This window comes from Elephas maximus, chromosome 4 (assembly GCF_024166365.1).
Source record: "Elephas maximus indicus isolate mEleMax1 chromosome 4, mEleMax1 primary haplotype, whole genome shotgun sequence".
Lineage (NCBI taxonomy): Eukaryota > Metazoa > Chordata > Mammalia > Proboscidea > Elephantidae > Elephas > Elephas maximus.
The window spans coordinates 30891470-30905958 of record NC_064822.1 but is presented as its reverse complement, the minus strand read 5'-3'; the positions used below and the strand labels follow the sequence as shown (position 1 = coordinate 30905958).

The window sequence follows — 14489 nt, the reverse complement described above, 5'->3', positions numbered from 1 at the left end:
ACATGCAATACAATCTGACAGGTTCTAGTCCAACCTGTTTTTTTAAAATGCTGATTTGAACTCACTAAATTGTTTCATGACCCACTAAAGGATCACCACCACAGTTTGGAAAACACTGACCTAGGAAAAGTTTCTAGTTTGGTATGCCATAGCAATGTGGCCTGTTAAACATTTCTACTAGTGGTTTGAATTAGGACTTTGATGGGACAGTGATCATGTTTGCAGATGACATGAGGCTGGAAGATGTAGCTAATACGGCCTTAATCAGCTGCTGCAACACTGGGCCCAATAAAACAAGTTGAGGTTTAAAAAAACTAAATGTAAAGCCCAACACTTGAGTCTAAAATATGTAAACTGTATGTACCGGATAGGGCAGAGATTTTTAAATTTATTTTATTTTTGTGGAAGGAGATATTGTTTAAAAGTAGAACATATGGAAAATATTTTAATTTCCTATGAGCACAATGTTAGTCATCAGTGCAAAGTGTTTGCCAAAACAACCAGGTGAAACTTCGTTGAAGAGTAATCAGATGAAGAGTCCTGAGAATCCTTTCTGAGGTCAGCGCTCACATGAAGCTTTGCGTTTAGTTCTCAGGACCATGTTTTAATCAGAGGAACAGTGCAAATGAGAATAAATTAGTAGATGGTGGGGATATTGGAAATCATGTCACATGAGAAATAGTTGAAGGAACTAAGGATGTTTAGCCTGAAAATATAAGACTAAAAGAAGAGTGGTCTTTGAGTACCAGAAAATCTAATATGAAATTCCCTGAAAGAGGGATTACATTTCCTCTTTTCTCAGAGGGAATAACCATTCATTCATCAGTCACCCACTGATGACAGGCTGCCTTTCATGCGGGATTATCTTACTGTCCTGACTCACGGTCTGTACACTGTGCCTGATGATACTGTCATCCAGTGAAGATCTTTCCAGAGCTTCCACTTACCTTAAGATAAAATCTGAAATCCAAATGGCACCCAAGGATTGTTTTCAAAATTTTTCCTCTGCCTGTATTTCCATCAATATCTCCATCTACTCCCCCAATATACAGTGTACACTCAGCCACTCTGAATTAATTTTGGTGCCATGAAAGTGTCTTACTTCTTCACTAGCTTCACATGCTGTATGCCCTTCCTCATGGTCAGCCCCTGGCTGACTCCTGTTTGTCCACCATGACAACAGAGTTACCACCTCCATTTCAAAACCTCCATTAGCTGGGTTCCATGACTTCTTTTTCTGGGCTTTCATGGTACACAGTGCTTCTTTGTTACTTAATCCTGTTGTTAGTTGTCATCAAGTCACCTCTGACTCATGGTGGCCTTATGTATAACAGGATGAAACCTTGCCTGGTCCTGCACCATCTTCATGATTGTTGGTATGTTTGAGCCCAATATTGAGGCCATTGTGTATTTTGAGTGCCTTCCAACATAGAAGGCTCATCTTTCAGCACCACATTAGACGATATTCTGTTGTGATCCATAGGATTTTCATTGGCTAATTTTCAGAAGTAGATCACGAGGCTTTTCTTCCTAGTGTGTCTTAGTCTGGAAGCTCTTCTAAAACCTGTCTACTATGTGTGATTCTGCTGGCATTTGAAGTACCAGTGGGATAGCTGGCCAGCATCACAGCAACATGCAAGCCACCACAGTATGGCAAACTGAGAGGTGGTGGTTACTTATCCTAAAACCAAAAAACCAAAAAAAAAAACCCATGTTGTCAATTCCGACTTACAGTGACCCTATAGGACACAGTAGAACTGCCCCATAGGGTTTCCGAGGACTGGCTGGTGTATTTGAACTGTCCACCTTTTGGTTAGCAGCCAAGCTCTTGACTGCTGTAGCACCAGGGCTCCTACTTATCCTAGCGAATGGTAATTGTTTGATCCCTTATCTACAAACTTCCTTTTGGGATACTCAGTACCTAGTATGGTATCTGGCACAGAGTTGGTCCTCTATAAACGTTTGTTAAGCATATAAATGAATGACTAATGTAGAATCACTCTGGTAGTTCAAATTGCACTAACAGATGTCTAAAAAAGCTAAGATATTCATTGACTTCCAACATTGAAAATAAATCTAAATAAAAGAACTGTAAAATAGATTCTCAGAACATCCACTTCTAAGTTCGGACCACTGTTGAATCCTAGGTAATTGGAGTCAAATAAATCTAGTAAAAGGAAGCGCTCACCTAAACTTGCATCCCGGTTACCTGAGAAGAGGAGATCATGAATTATTCACAGACTTCATCAGGAAGCTAGTTCCATTTGCTTCTTTACAAGTCGTCCTCACATCACAAGGGACACACAGCATTGCCCTCCTGCATGAGGACTGGCACGGTGCAGCCCATGCATCAGGGCAGTAGAACAATCTCGCATGAAGGGCAGCACGTTGTCCAGGGGCTGTGCCAACCAGAGGAAACAGAGCTGCCTTTGAGAGACACAAAGAGCCACTGTCCTTGCCTCTTTTTTTCTTCTCCCCAAACTGCAAGAGTCCAAAACTTGCTGGGGAGATAACAAAGGCTCCTAGCAGACTGAGCAGAGGGCTGTAATCATTTCACCTGTAGGATTCCAGCCAAAGCCAACCCACAGGACACAGCCCACAAGATTAGAGGAGTCAAGCATCCTTTTCACCTGGGCTGTAATCTAAAAGGAAAATAAACTCCACTGAAAGAATAACCCCTTTCTCTCCATTCTGCCTGTTCTGGTTCATCTTATCCTCACCAACAGAGTGAATCGGCTCCTGAATACCAAGATGTCTTCTTGGTAATGCCTAACCCTCATGCTAGTGCCTTCCACAAGAAAACACAACTTGATTTAATAGAAAATCATTAGGGATTATTTAAGCAGAGACCGAATGATCATCTGTTAAGGCAAGTCCTGCATGAAACGGGAGGTTGGAGTGGCTGGCCACTAAGATTCGTTTCTGGTTCTGTAGTTAGGAGGTTGGAGAGAGGGCAGCATGTCATTCATTTAAACCTGTGGTCACCTGATGGTCATGTCAATACCCCAGTAGTATCGCTAACGTGGACAGTGTTGCCATGGATTCAAGTGCACAGGGCAGGGTTCTTAGGTGAGCACAGGGGGAGGAGCTGTTGCTGACAGGAAAATGTACTTAACAAACTTACACTGGGTGCTTGCTATGTGGCAGTCACATGCCAGGGGCTGGAGTTACAGAGGTGAAACTCCGATCACTGTTGCGTGAGTAGTGAAAACAGACATACACCCAGGCCATTACAATAAAATGGAATGAGTGTCATGGTAGTTCAGCATCTGAGACAGCATAAAAGGCTTATTGAATGAGGTGACAAGTGAACTTAGAATGAATAACAGCTGAATTAGGTTGGGGAGGAGGACGTGGGAAGGTGTTCTAGGCAGAGGAAAGGGCAAACACAAAGCAATAAAGCATGGTGGACTAGGTGAGCTGCAGGTAGCTCTTTGGCATGGCTGGCATGGAGGACACATGTTACAGGAGAAGGGCTGGAGAAGTAGGTGTGAACCAGACCATGCAGAGCTCTCCTGCCATGAATAGCAGCTGGGGATTTCCTGAAGGTGATGAGAAGAAACGGGTCCCAGTATAATGGAGAATGAGATCTGCTTCTTGGCAGTGACCTGGGACAGGGTAAGACCTCGGAGAGGAAAAGTGACCTCCGGCTCTGGACCTCTCAGACTAATAAAAAGATTCGGTATCCCAAGCATGGCAGGGAAAGTGCCTGGAAGCCAGTATGGGTGAGGGCAATGACTGTCTCAGCCATAGGCAGACAAGATGCCCCTACTCCACCCATGCATTCCCATTTCCCACTATGCCTTGGTAGTACATAAGGCCCTGGAACTTCATCTGGGTTATGAGTGAGAAACCCTCAAGAAGGTTCAAAGTTAGATTTACTACCAACCCAGAGGGTTAAGGGCTCAGAGACGAGGTGATTTAAAAAAAAAGATTTTTTTAACACCTGGACATGTGAATTGAGATTTATGCCTTCTGTATGTTTCATCTCATTTAAGCCTCATATAACTTTATACAAGAGGTATTGTTATCCCCTTTTATGAAAATGAAAAATGGAAAGTACATAAAGAGTGAGAAAATACACAAATAATCTCACTCAAACATCTCATTTTAAACAAATGAGGCAACAGGTTTTGGAAAAGCTAAATGGATCTTCAAATTCAGAGAAAAGGCTGAGAGTATGGATATATAGTTCTGCACTTTAACACTATCATTATTACTACCCCCTTTCTAAGGCAGACACGTTTAAAAGGCAAATTTCCTGGTGGTTTTCTACTTTTAAAATCTTTAATTGTAGGCAAAAATGATAGGAGCGTGTTGTAGTAGACAAAAGGCCTGGGGTCTTACAGGGTTAACCTCTTCCTGAAACTTTTTCTGTCCTAAATTTCCATGGAAGTTCCTGGTGGTGCCAAAGGTTACCATTTGCTCAGTTGCTAACCAAAAAATTGGAGGCTCGAGTCCACCAGGGGCATGTTGGAAGAAAGGTCTGACGAGCTGCTTCTGAAAAATCAGCTATTGAAAACTCTATGGAGCACAGTTCTCTGACACACGGGGTTGCCAAGACTTGGGTTCAACTGGTTTCAAGTTTCCATGACAGGGGTAAAAAAATATGAGTGAGGGAAAGAGGGAAACTTACAGAAGGGAGGCTGTATCAGCCAGGACAGAGAGGGAGCCATAATCAGCCCACTGGAAAATGCCAGCAACGCCAGTCAGCTAAGAGAGAGTAAACTGAGCTGGTGGGGTAGTCCAAAGATGTCCGGTTCTCCTGTCAATCTTCCCTTGGCCTAAGGAAGAAACTAAGATTTCTAAGAGCCTACTATGTGCCAGGAATTCTTGAGTGTTGTATTGGTTTCCTAGGCCTGCAGTAACAAAATACCACAAAGCAAGTGGCTTTAAAGAATATAAATTTATTATCTCATAGTTTTGGAGGCTGAGATTCTAAGACAAGGGTGTCGGCCTTTTGAGATTCTGAGAAAGAAACTGTTTCATGCTTCTCACCCTGTTTCTGGTGGCTCCAAGTGTTTCCTGGCTTGCAGCTGCAGCTTCACCTGGTGTCCTTCCTCTCTCTATGGGTATCTTCTCTTCTTTTATAAGGACAGCAGACATATGGGATCAGGACCCATCCTACTCCACCATGACCTCATGTTAACTGATAACATCTTTAAATACCTTATTTTCTAATAAGGTCAAATTTACAGGTGCAGGGTTAGCACTTCAACATAGCTTTGTTTGGGGGTGGGAAGGGGAAAGATATAATTCAATCTGTAACACGTGTGGTATCTGACGGACTTGTCAGGAGAAAGCTGTGAGGTAGGCACTATTTCCACTTAACAGGGAGGAAAAGTGAAGATCAAAGAAGCTAAGGATCTTGCCAAAGTTACGGAACTAGAAATTGGAAACTCTGGGAGTCAAAATCAGGTCTTTCTATCCTCAAACCCATTTGCTTTTATTTTTGTTCCCCTACCCCCGCCTCATTTGTTTGTTTCCGTCCGCTCTCCCTTGTTGTTTTTCCCTTTGTAAAAAGAGGCTAGAAATGGGATAATAAATCATTCCTGACTTTGATTTAAAAAATGAGTGAGCAAATGTGAAAAATGTTTTGAAAGAAAAAGGTGTGATATGCAGGAAAGAATTCTTATAGTAAAGAGAAATACGGGGTTAGGCTTTCCAAGCCTCCTTACTGAGAAGCGTCAGCTTAAGTTCTCGTTCCTTATTGTCAATATTCAAAACCGTTTTGATTCCATTACTAGTACAAGAGAGGTGGGAGAAGGGGAAACGCACTGTTCTTCCCAGTGACTGATTTAGGGAAAGAAACCCCTGGTGAGCTGACCTTGAACGTGAGGAACTGTCCCTTTGTTGTCCAGCTGCTGTAGCTGAAGCCTGAATTTGTGTTACTGACAATTGCCACAGAAGTGTCTAATTTCATTTATTTTTTATATCCCTCTGACTTCCAAAATAATTGCAAGGCGTGGAAGTGAAGCCTTTTAAATTTTAATCCATTTCATTCATATCTCAACTGCTTTTTTCTTCTGCTTTGGTTGATATGTCAGTTTAAAACTTACAGAGCTCACACAACCACGTCAAGAATGTTAGACTACATCGGTTTACTCTAAAATTCAAATATTTGGATTTGACACAGCGGTCTGATGCCAAGGACATGCTGATCTGTGATTGAAGAGCTAAAACATAAAAGTCCCCATCTTATTCTCTCCTGAATATGCTGCAGAGGTGCACTGCCGATTTAGCCTACTTAATCTGCCTTGCTGCTTCCAAAGCCACATTTATTTTGAAACCACGTAAGTGTCTGGTAGCAGAGAAGAGCATGCTTCCAAGAGCAGCGCGAGGCTGGATCTGAGATCCCCGCCGATTCTTTGTTCGGTCAGCAGACAATTCTCTCAGTGGCCAGCTGAAGCCCTTTTCTTTGTGTCATGATTGACAGGCATGAATTAAATATCACCCCACTGGGCTCGCTGATTGGTGAATGACGGTGCATTACAAGAATGTCTTGGGAAATAAGCAGTTCATGATAGGGGGACAAGACCAGAAAAGCAGGGCTTTTTCAGCTAATCCTGAACTTGACAACAGCAGAGACCTTGATTCTGGGCTCTGCTTTTTAAGCTGGCTCTGTTTGTTCAGGCCTGAAAGGAATGATCCTGGAATGATTTAAGCGAACAGAAGAGGTTGAAGCCAACGGAACTAAAAATTGGGAGGAGAGAAAAGGATTGTTTTCTTTAAATCACTCATGTTTCTGGAGACGGGCTTTAAGGGTTCTGGTCTAAAAATGGGTCTGGCATTGTCTCCAAGGCATTTTTTTTTTCCTTCTTAATTTATCAGCTTGACAATTAGTATTCCTGAGAGCAATAATATGCACTGCAGAGTCCACCTTACTCCCAGCATACATTGCACAGCCTTGGGCATAAACAGCTCTGCACACAATCCTCTGGCTTTGAATAAACAGAAGCAGTATGATAAGAATGTACAGAGAAACAGGAGAGCAAAGAATCCTAGAATTCTAGGTGACACAGCATGTGTGTGGCTAATGAGATGAGAAGGGCTGAAGTAGGATGCAATATGACAGAAACAAGCCTGTGAGCTAGTCCAAGAGCTGGTGAGGGATTTGGGCAATTGTTGATTTCACAGTAAGGTCATTGGGCTGGCTCAGTTGATGACCCCCTAAAATAGAAAGTGCTCATTGAAATGAAAGCTCTCACAGTGGTTGGAAGCAGAATTACCAGCCTTAGTTATATTTTGTGAATGATATTTTATGATGGGTCTAACATATATTCCAATTGAACATCAAGATGGATTGTTAGGTTTGCGAGCAGGCTTGCTACCAGTAATACTGATGCAAGAGATAATTACCAGTTGCCATGGAGCCAACTCTGACTCACGGATCCCCTATGTGTGTCAGAGTAGAACTGTACACCATAGGGTTTTAATTAATTAATTTATTTTTATTGTTGAGAATATATATAGCAGAGCACACACCAATTCAACAGTTTTTACGTATACAATTCAGTGAGATTGATTACATTCATCAAGTTGTGCAACCATTCTCACCCTTATTTTCTTGTATGTATGTACTACATTTTGTTTATCCATTCATTCATTGATGGACATTTAGGTTCTTTTCACTTTTTGGCTATTGTGAATAGTGCTGCAATGAACATTGGTGTGCACATGTCTGTTTGTGTTCTGTTTCAAATTCCTTGGGTATATTCCTAGTAGTGGTATTGCTGGGTCGTACGGCAGCTCTATTTTTAATTTTTTTGAGGAACTGCCACAGTTTTCTTCCATAGGGTTTTCAATGACTGATTTTTCAGAAATAGATCACCAGGTCTTTCTTCCAAGGGCCTCAGTGTGGACTTGAACCTCTACCCTTTCAGTTAGTAGCCAAGTGCATTAACCATTTGAATTACCCGGGAAATCCGTGTTGTTTTTGTTGTTAGAGGCTGTCGAGTCTGCTCCGACTCATAATGACCTTATTCATAGAAACATAATGTTGCCTGGTCCTGTGCCATCCTCACAGTTATTGCTATGTTTAAGCCCATTGTTGTAGCCACTGTGTCAGTCCAATACTGATGGAAAAGATCAATAGGGAGGAATTTTTTGCCCAGCTTTCATTAACTATTGAGATTTGTTTCGCCATTCAGCTGGGTGCAAAGATTCCATCCACAAGATGAGAAGGAGGAAGGAGTATTTAAATGTTGGCCAGGCTTCAGGCAGTTAGAAGAAAAATGTGAAAAGTGCAGGGGTTTTGTTGGCCTGTGGAGTTTTTACTAGATCTGGAAAGTTAATGTCAATATTTGGCCAGGGGATCAGAGATGGGCTCACAGCATTCATTTAGAACAACTCATGGACCCAGTCTAGTGAGCAGATGAGAATGAATGATGACACCCAGGGATCAGGTGAGCAGCTGAATCCATAGGCCGTGCAGATTAGCCATGGTCAATGCTGGAAATGGAGGGACAGTAACAAATTAAGAGAAGATTGGGCACAGGACTCAGGAAATCAGTGGAAAAGCTAGCAAAACAGTTCAAAATCCTGGCAAGAAATTTGGGCAATAGGCAGAGGCTAGCATCAAAAATCTGCTTGAGCCAAAGAGTTCTCTCAACCTTGAGACTGTAATGTTCTTTGAAGAAGCAAGCGTAAATCTTGGCATGGCCAGGCTGGGTAGGCGGTATGGCCATATGGCTCCATTGGGGTGTGTTGGGGGTGGTGATGAAGAGAGGAGTATAAGGTAGACATTTAAGAGTGTAATGCTAAGGAGCTAAGCACCTATGTTCTCTGACCCCTGGAAATGGCATCCTTTGGGGATTAAAGTTTGGAGACTTTTCAAGTTCATGTAAATTATAAATTAAGTGAGGTCTTTTTTTAGAGACTATAGAAGTTGTGACAGTGATAAACAGACACCTGAGTGTCGAGCTATTTAACGCAGCAACGCCATCTCCATGGTAAACTAAGAGTCCTACATAGGGAAGAAATGTGAGTAATAACAAATATGCTTTTTTAGTAGATCAACAGCTTGCTGAGCTGTAACATGGTACATCCCCACCTCCCACCACCATATTTTTTTCTTCCTAAAGCACACTGTGTTGCTAGGAAGGCTTATTAGCTCTGTGTTTCTTCAGCTCCTTCATGAATCTAAACAGGTCCTAATGTCTTGGACATGATTTCTGTCTCAAGATGCTGCTGAAGTGAATGGGAATATTAAATAGTGAGAGAAGTGGCCTGGGTAGTGACAAAGTCATGTCAACAGTCACGTCATTCTGAATACCCAGGAGATAAAACTGCTTTAAGGAGCCTTGGTAGTTCAATGGTTAAACATTTGGCTGCTAACCAAAAGGTTAGGGGTTTGAACTCTTTCAGTGGCTCCTCATGAGAAAACCTGGTGATCTGCTCCCATAAAGATTACAGCCAAGAGAACTCTATACTGCAGTTCTATCTGTCACATGGGGTCACTATGAATCAGAATCGATGGCACGTAATACAACTGTTTTAGGGTCTGTAAGATTGTGGTAGAATAGTCTTCAGATAAAAATAAGGTGTTTATGGAAGTATAATGAAGTTTCATTTTATTAATTCACAGATCCATTTATTATCATAACCTTAGTATTGTTATTACTGTCATTATTATTGATACATTTGTGGCATTGGTGAAGAATATTGACTACATTGTGGACTTCCAAAAGAATGAGCAAGTCATTAGACGAAAACAACCAGGATGTTCCTTAGAAGGCAGGATGGTGAGACTTTGACTCACTTACTTTGGACACATCATCAGAAAATACAATTGCTAGAAAAGGTTATCATATTTGGTAGAGGGCCAATAAAAATGAGGGAAACCCTCAATGAAACGGGTTGACACAATAGCCACAACAATGCACCATACCAACAATCATGAAAATGGCACAGGATTGGGCAACGTTTTGTTCTGCTGTATATGGGATCGTCATGAGTTGGAGCCAGCCTGACTGCAACTGACAACAACAAATTATTATTGAACGCCATATAGTTGTCATATCAGTATCAATAAATATTTAGTGAATGAATGAATAGTTCTTCTCTCTTAAAAAGACTTGCCCTCCCTTGGAAGAAAAGATTTGACAGTTGAGAAATAGGGCAAGGTCTCCAGTTACTCTGCTGGATTGCCTTTTATTGAATAAACTGTGTGGCAGCCTCTTGTGGGCTATAATGCATTATAAATACAGTCATGTGCCACATGACGTCCATTTGGGCAACGTCTGACTGCATATATATCCACGGCCCCATAAGGTTATAATGTTGCTGTTGTTAGGTGCTATTGAGTTGGTTCCAACTCATAGCGACCCTGTGTACGATAGAACTAAACACTGCTTGGTCCTGTGCCATCCTCACAATCGCTGTTAGGCTTGAGCCCATTGTTGCGGCCACAGTGTCAATCTATCTTGTCAAGGGTCTCCCTCTTTTTGGCTGACCCTCTACTTTACCAAGCATGATGTCCTTCTTCAGGGACTGGTCATCTCCTGATAACATGTCCAAAGCATATGAGTCGAAGTTTTGCCATCCTTGCTTCTAAGGAGCATTCCGTCTGTACTTCTTTTAAGACATATTTGTTTGTTCTTCTGGCAATCCATGGTAAATTCAATATTCTTCACCAGCACCATAATTCAAAAGTGTCAATTCTTCTTTGGTCTTCCTTATTCATTGTCCAGTTTTTGCATACATAAAAGACTGTTGAAAACACCACAGCTTGGGTCAGGCACACCTTAGTCCTCAAGGTGACACCTTTGCTTTTGAACACTTTAAAGAGGTCTTTTGCAGAAGATTTTCCCAATGCAATATGTTGTTTGATTTCTTGGCTTTTGCTTCCAGGTGTGTTGATTGTGGGTCCAAGGTTATAATGGAGTTTGGAAATTCTGATCGGAGAACAGGACATTCAGGAAATAATGGGATACAGCAAATGCAACAGCTCTCCTCATGCAACCTGCATATCTCATGTCTCTTGGTGGAGTGGGTGCTGGGGAAGAGGTGGGGCTGGGTGATTGACACCACTTCTTCCACGACCACTGGGGCTTCTTGGGGTCTATGCAGACCCTGTGCTGGCCAGACCAATGGAGCTCCACTGGTCTGGCCAGCACAGGGTCTGCATAGACCCCAAGAAATGAGTAGTGGGCCCTGCCTTGGGCACCAGGCATCTGGGAAGGTACACAGGATGCTGGTGCTAGTCATTGGGAGGCTCCCAGCACCAGGCCAGGATTGATGGTCAGAGCTGAAACACAGGTTCCGGGTGAGCAGGCAGGGCCCAAGGGTCCAGATGCTGAAAGCTGTCAGTTGGCTGACATGCCGGGGGGTGAGCACTCCTACAAGAACCCGATGCCTTGGAAGGACGGATGCTTATTTGAGGTTGGGCCAGCAGGAGGTGTCTGGAGCAATGACCCAGGCATTGGAGCAGGGGGAGGTGTCTGGTGCTGCCAGGCATATAACAGTACAGTGTCAGGCACATTAGCTGAAATACAGTACTGTATGTGTACAGCATCTTGGCTATTTAGCCAATACAGGTACGCTACAGTATCCCATATAGCTTTACTAAAGTATATAATTTGGTGTTTGCACAATGTCCAAATCACCAACCTCCTGTTTCACAGAACATATCGTGGACGTTAAGCAAGGCATAACTGTAATTCAAATTAAACAACCCTTGTTTTTTTTTTTTTTTTGTCAAAATAAATTAATAGAGTGCTCTTTATGACATAGTCACTTAAGTTCCTTCATGTTCATTGGCTTATTCACCAATTTGACAACTATCACACCAGGTGTTAAGGCAGCCCATCATTAGTGTGGGGTCCTCTCCTCTGAATGAAAAGAAATTCTGGGGAAACAGCCTCCTTCAAAGAAGAGTTTCTGTAAAAAATGCCAAATTGGCAGGCATAGGGATGGAAATTCTTTATTTTGGGCCCCAGTCCAGACTACAGCCAAACAAATCTCCTGGTTAATTAATGGGTCTGCTCCAAACAGGTTTATGGAAAGATGAGCCCCTAAATAGCATGTTTGTTCTGGCATTAGTTTCTTGGCTGAGGTCCCTAAAGACCAGTCACTGTACTGTGAACATAGTTTTTCTTTGGCTAAAAGTTTCTGTCACAGTCACAGGAGCCATGAGACAGCCCTATGTTGGAGTGCCTGTAAACTGACACAATACTTAGAAGAAAGAATCAGGCTGTGGGTCAGAACCAGGAAAAGAGGGGAGGTGGGAATGGCATTATATAAGGATCAGAGCCACCACCTGTCTGTCAGTTTGTTGTACTCTAATGGCTTGTGTGTTGCTGTGATGCTGGAAGCTTTGCCACTGGTATTTCAAATACCAGTAGGGTCACCCGTGGTGGACAGGTTTCAGCAGAGCACCCATGTTAAGACAGACCATGGAGAAAGGCCTGGTGATCTACTTCCAAAAATTAGCCAAGGAAAATCCTATGGATCACAAGAGAATATTGTCCGCTGTAGTGCTGGAAGACAAACCCACAGTTTGGAAGGCTCTACAATCGCCTCAGCAATGGACTCAAACATACTGATGATCATGAAGATGAAACAGGACTAGGTAACATTTTGCTCCGTTGTACATAAGGTCTCTAGGAGTTAGAGCCAACTCAATGGCAACTAAAAACAACAAAGGGCTAGGAATAGGTTGGTTCATGAAGCCAAGCCTCTCAGGCCATCTTCAAGCCCAGAAAGTGATGGCAAGATCAACAGGGACATGTGCTGAGCACTGGAACTGAGGAGGATCCAAGAAGAGCAAGCACAGCAAACAGGGCCCAAGTTCAGGCAAGGAATCTGGCAGCAGGAACTCTATCTCCATCCTCTGTGATACGGTTTATCAGAAAGCGCTTCTGCTTTTAGATTATACATCTCCTTTGGCATTCCATAGATCTATATGGTACTACTCTACCATCCCTTACGTCTGTCTACATTGGAGATTATTTATACACATACCTTAACTTACCTACTAAACTGTAAACTTCCTGAGAGTAGGGACTATGCTTCACTCATCTTTGAAGCCCAATGGCACGTAGTACAGCCTCTGAAACATAGCTCCTGGTCAAGAAATATTTGCTAAATGGATGAAGCTAATATTAACATTAGAAAAACAGACCTATTCATTTCCTGGAGTTCTTCAAGGAATGCACCACTCTAAGGTCAGCTTAGATGTTATTAATAGCAGTTGAATAACCAGAGGAAGTCATAATATCACTGTGGGAAAATTAGGCCACATCTGGAATATCATCCAGGCCTACCACAAACAGTTTCTATCCTAGGTATTAGGGATATAGTAGAAGATGAAGCAACCACATTTGACAATCTAGAAGGAGCTCAGGGGAAGAGTAAATAGAAAAATAAAGACTCGGGAAGCTGTCAGGTGAGAAACAGTTGGATGAATTGACTATTCAGCTTGGAGACAAGAAGACTAAAGGGAGAGACATAATAAGTGTTCGCAAATATTTGAAAGACTTTGTTATAGAAAAGGAAACAAATTTAGTTTTGCTCTGGAGGTAGAGCTGGACCAATAAGAATACGGAGGCAAGATTCAATATAAGAGAGAATTGTTAAACTTTTAATTTGAGCTCCCCCAAATTGGAATAGATTGCATTATAAGGTAGTGGAGGAGCCCTGGTGGCGCAGTGGTTAAGCACTTGGCTACCAACCAAAAGGTTCGTGGTTCAGACCCACCAACCTCTCCATGGGAGAAAGATGTGGCAGTCTGCTTCTATAAAGATTACAGCCTTGGAGACCCTAGGATATTAGTTTTCTTCTAATGATTAGCCATTCCTGTGAGCTCACCTTTGTAGCTGGGGGTTCCTTATAGTCTATCTGTGAATGCTTTCTCTGCCTCCCAGCATGCTTGAGCAGGGGTGGGACATATACCTACTGTCAGCTGAAGTGGGCCAATAGTTAGTGCAGACTCCTTTTCTTTCTGGTTGTTTCCAGCCCACCCAGAGCATTATTCCAAAGCTCAAATTCATTGCTCCTGACTGAGGCCAGGTACCTCTACTTGACAAGAGTGGTCAGAGCTTGTTTTACCTGGTTACTCCTGAGGTACTTCTCTAAACAGAAACCCTCAGGCTTGCTGCTGGACTCCCCACCTTGCTCCTCATAACTGCCACCAGTTGGGGTTGGAGGCTAGGAGCCTTCTAGAACTATCCCTGCCTTCTACAACAGCCTTTTGCTTTTGGAAAAACAGCTTTCTCAATAAACCCTTCTCATATTTAGGAATTCCTCCTTATTTCTGATCCATCTCATCCTGTTTTCCAATTATGTTATGGATGTATAATTTTTAAACATTTAGTCTCTTTTCTGTCATTTCTAGGCATCTGTGCTCAGTTAACCATCTTAATTTAATCTCCTGTCCCTTCCAATTTTAAAGGTTATGATTTTGTCAATTCAAAAGGAAAAAGCAAACCCATTGCCGTTGAGTTAATTCCAACTCCTGGTGGCCCTATCGACAGAGTAGAACTGCCCCA

General features: G+C 42.4%; 1 protein-coding gene across 2 annotated transcripts in view; it reads right to left on the bottom strand.

Annotated features, from left to right (window-relative positions):
• Positions 1 to 14489, bottom strand: part of ARHGAP21 (Rho GTPase activating protein 21) — a 284877-nt gene that overhangs the window by 233686 nt on the left and 36702 nt on the right. Inside the window, exon 1 of one of the 2 annotated variants that reach the window (XM_049881818.1) lies at positions 2189 to 2333. The exons of the other annotated variant lie outside the window; for it this stretch is intronic. The gene's annotated coding sequence lies outside the window, so the exon portion shown is untranslated. Of the gene's footprint in view, positions 1 to 2188; positions 2334 to 14489 lie in introns of those variants that run through there. 2 annotated transcript variants of the gene reach the window in all.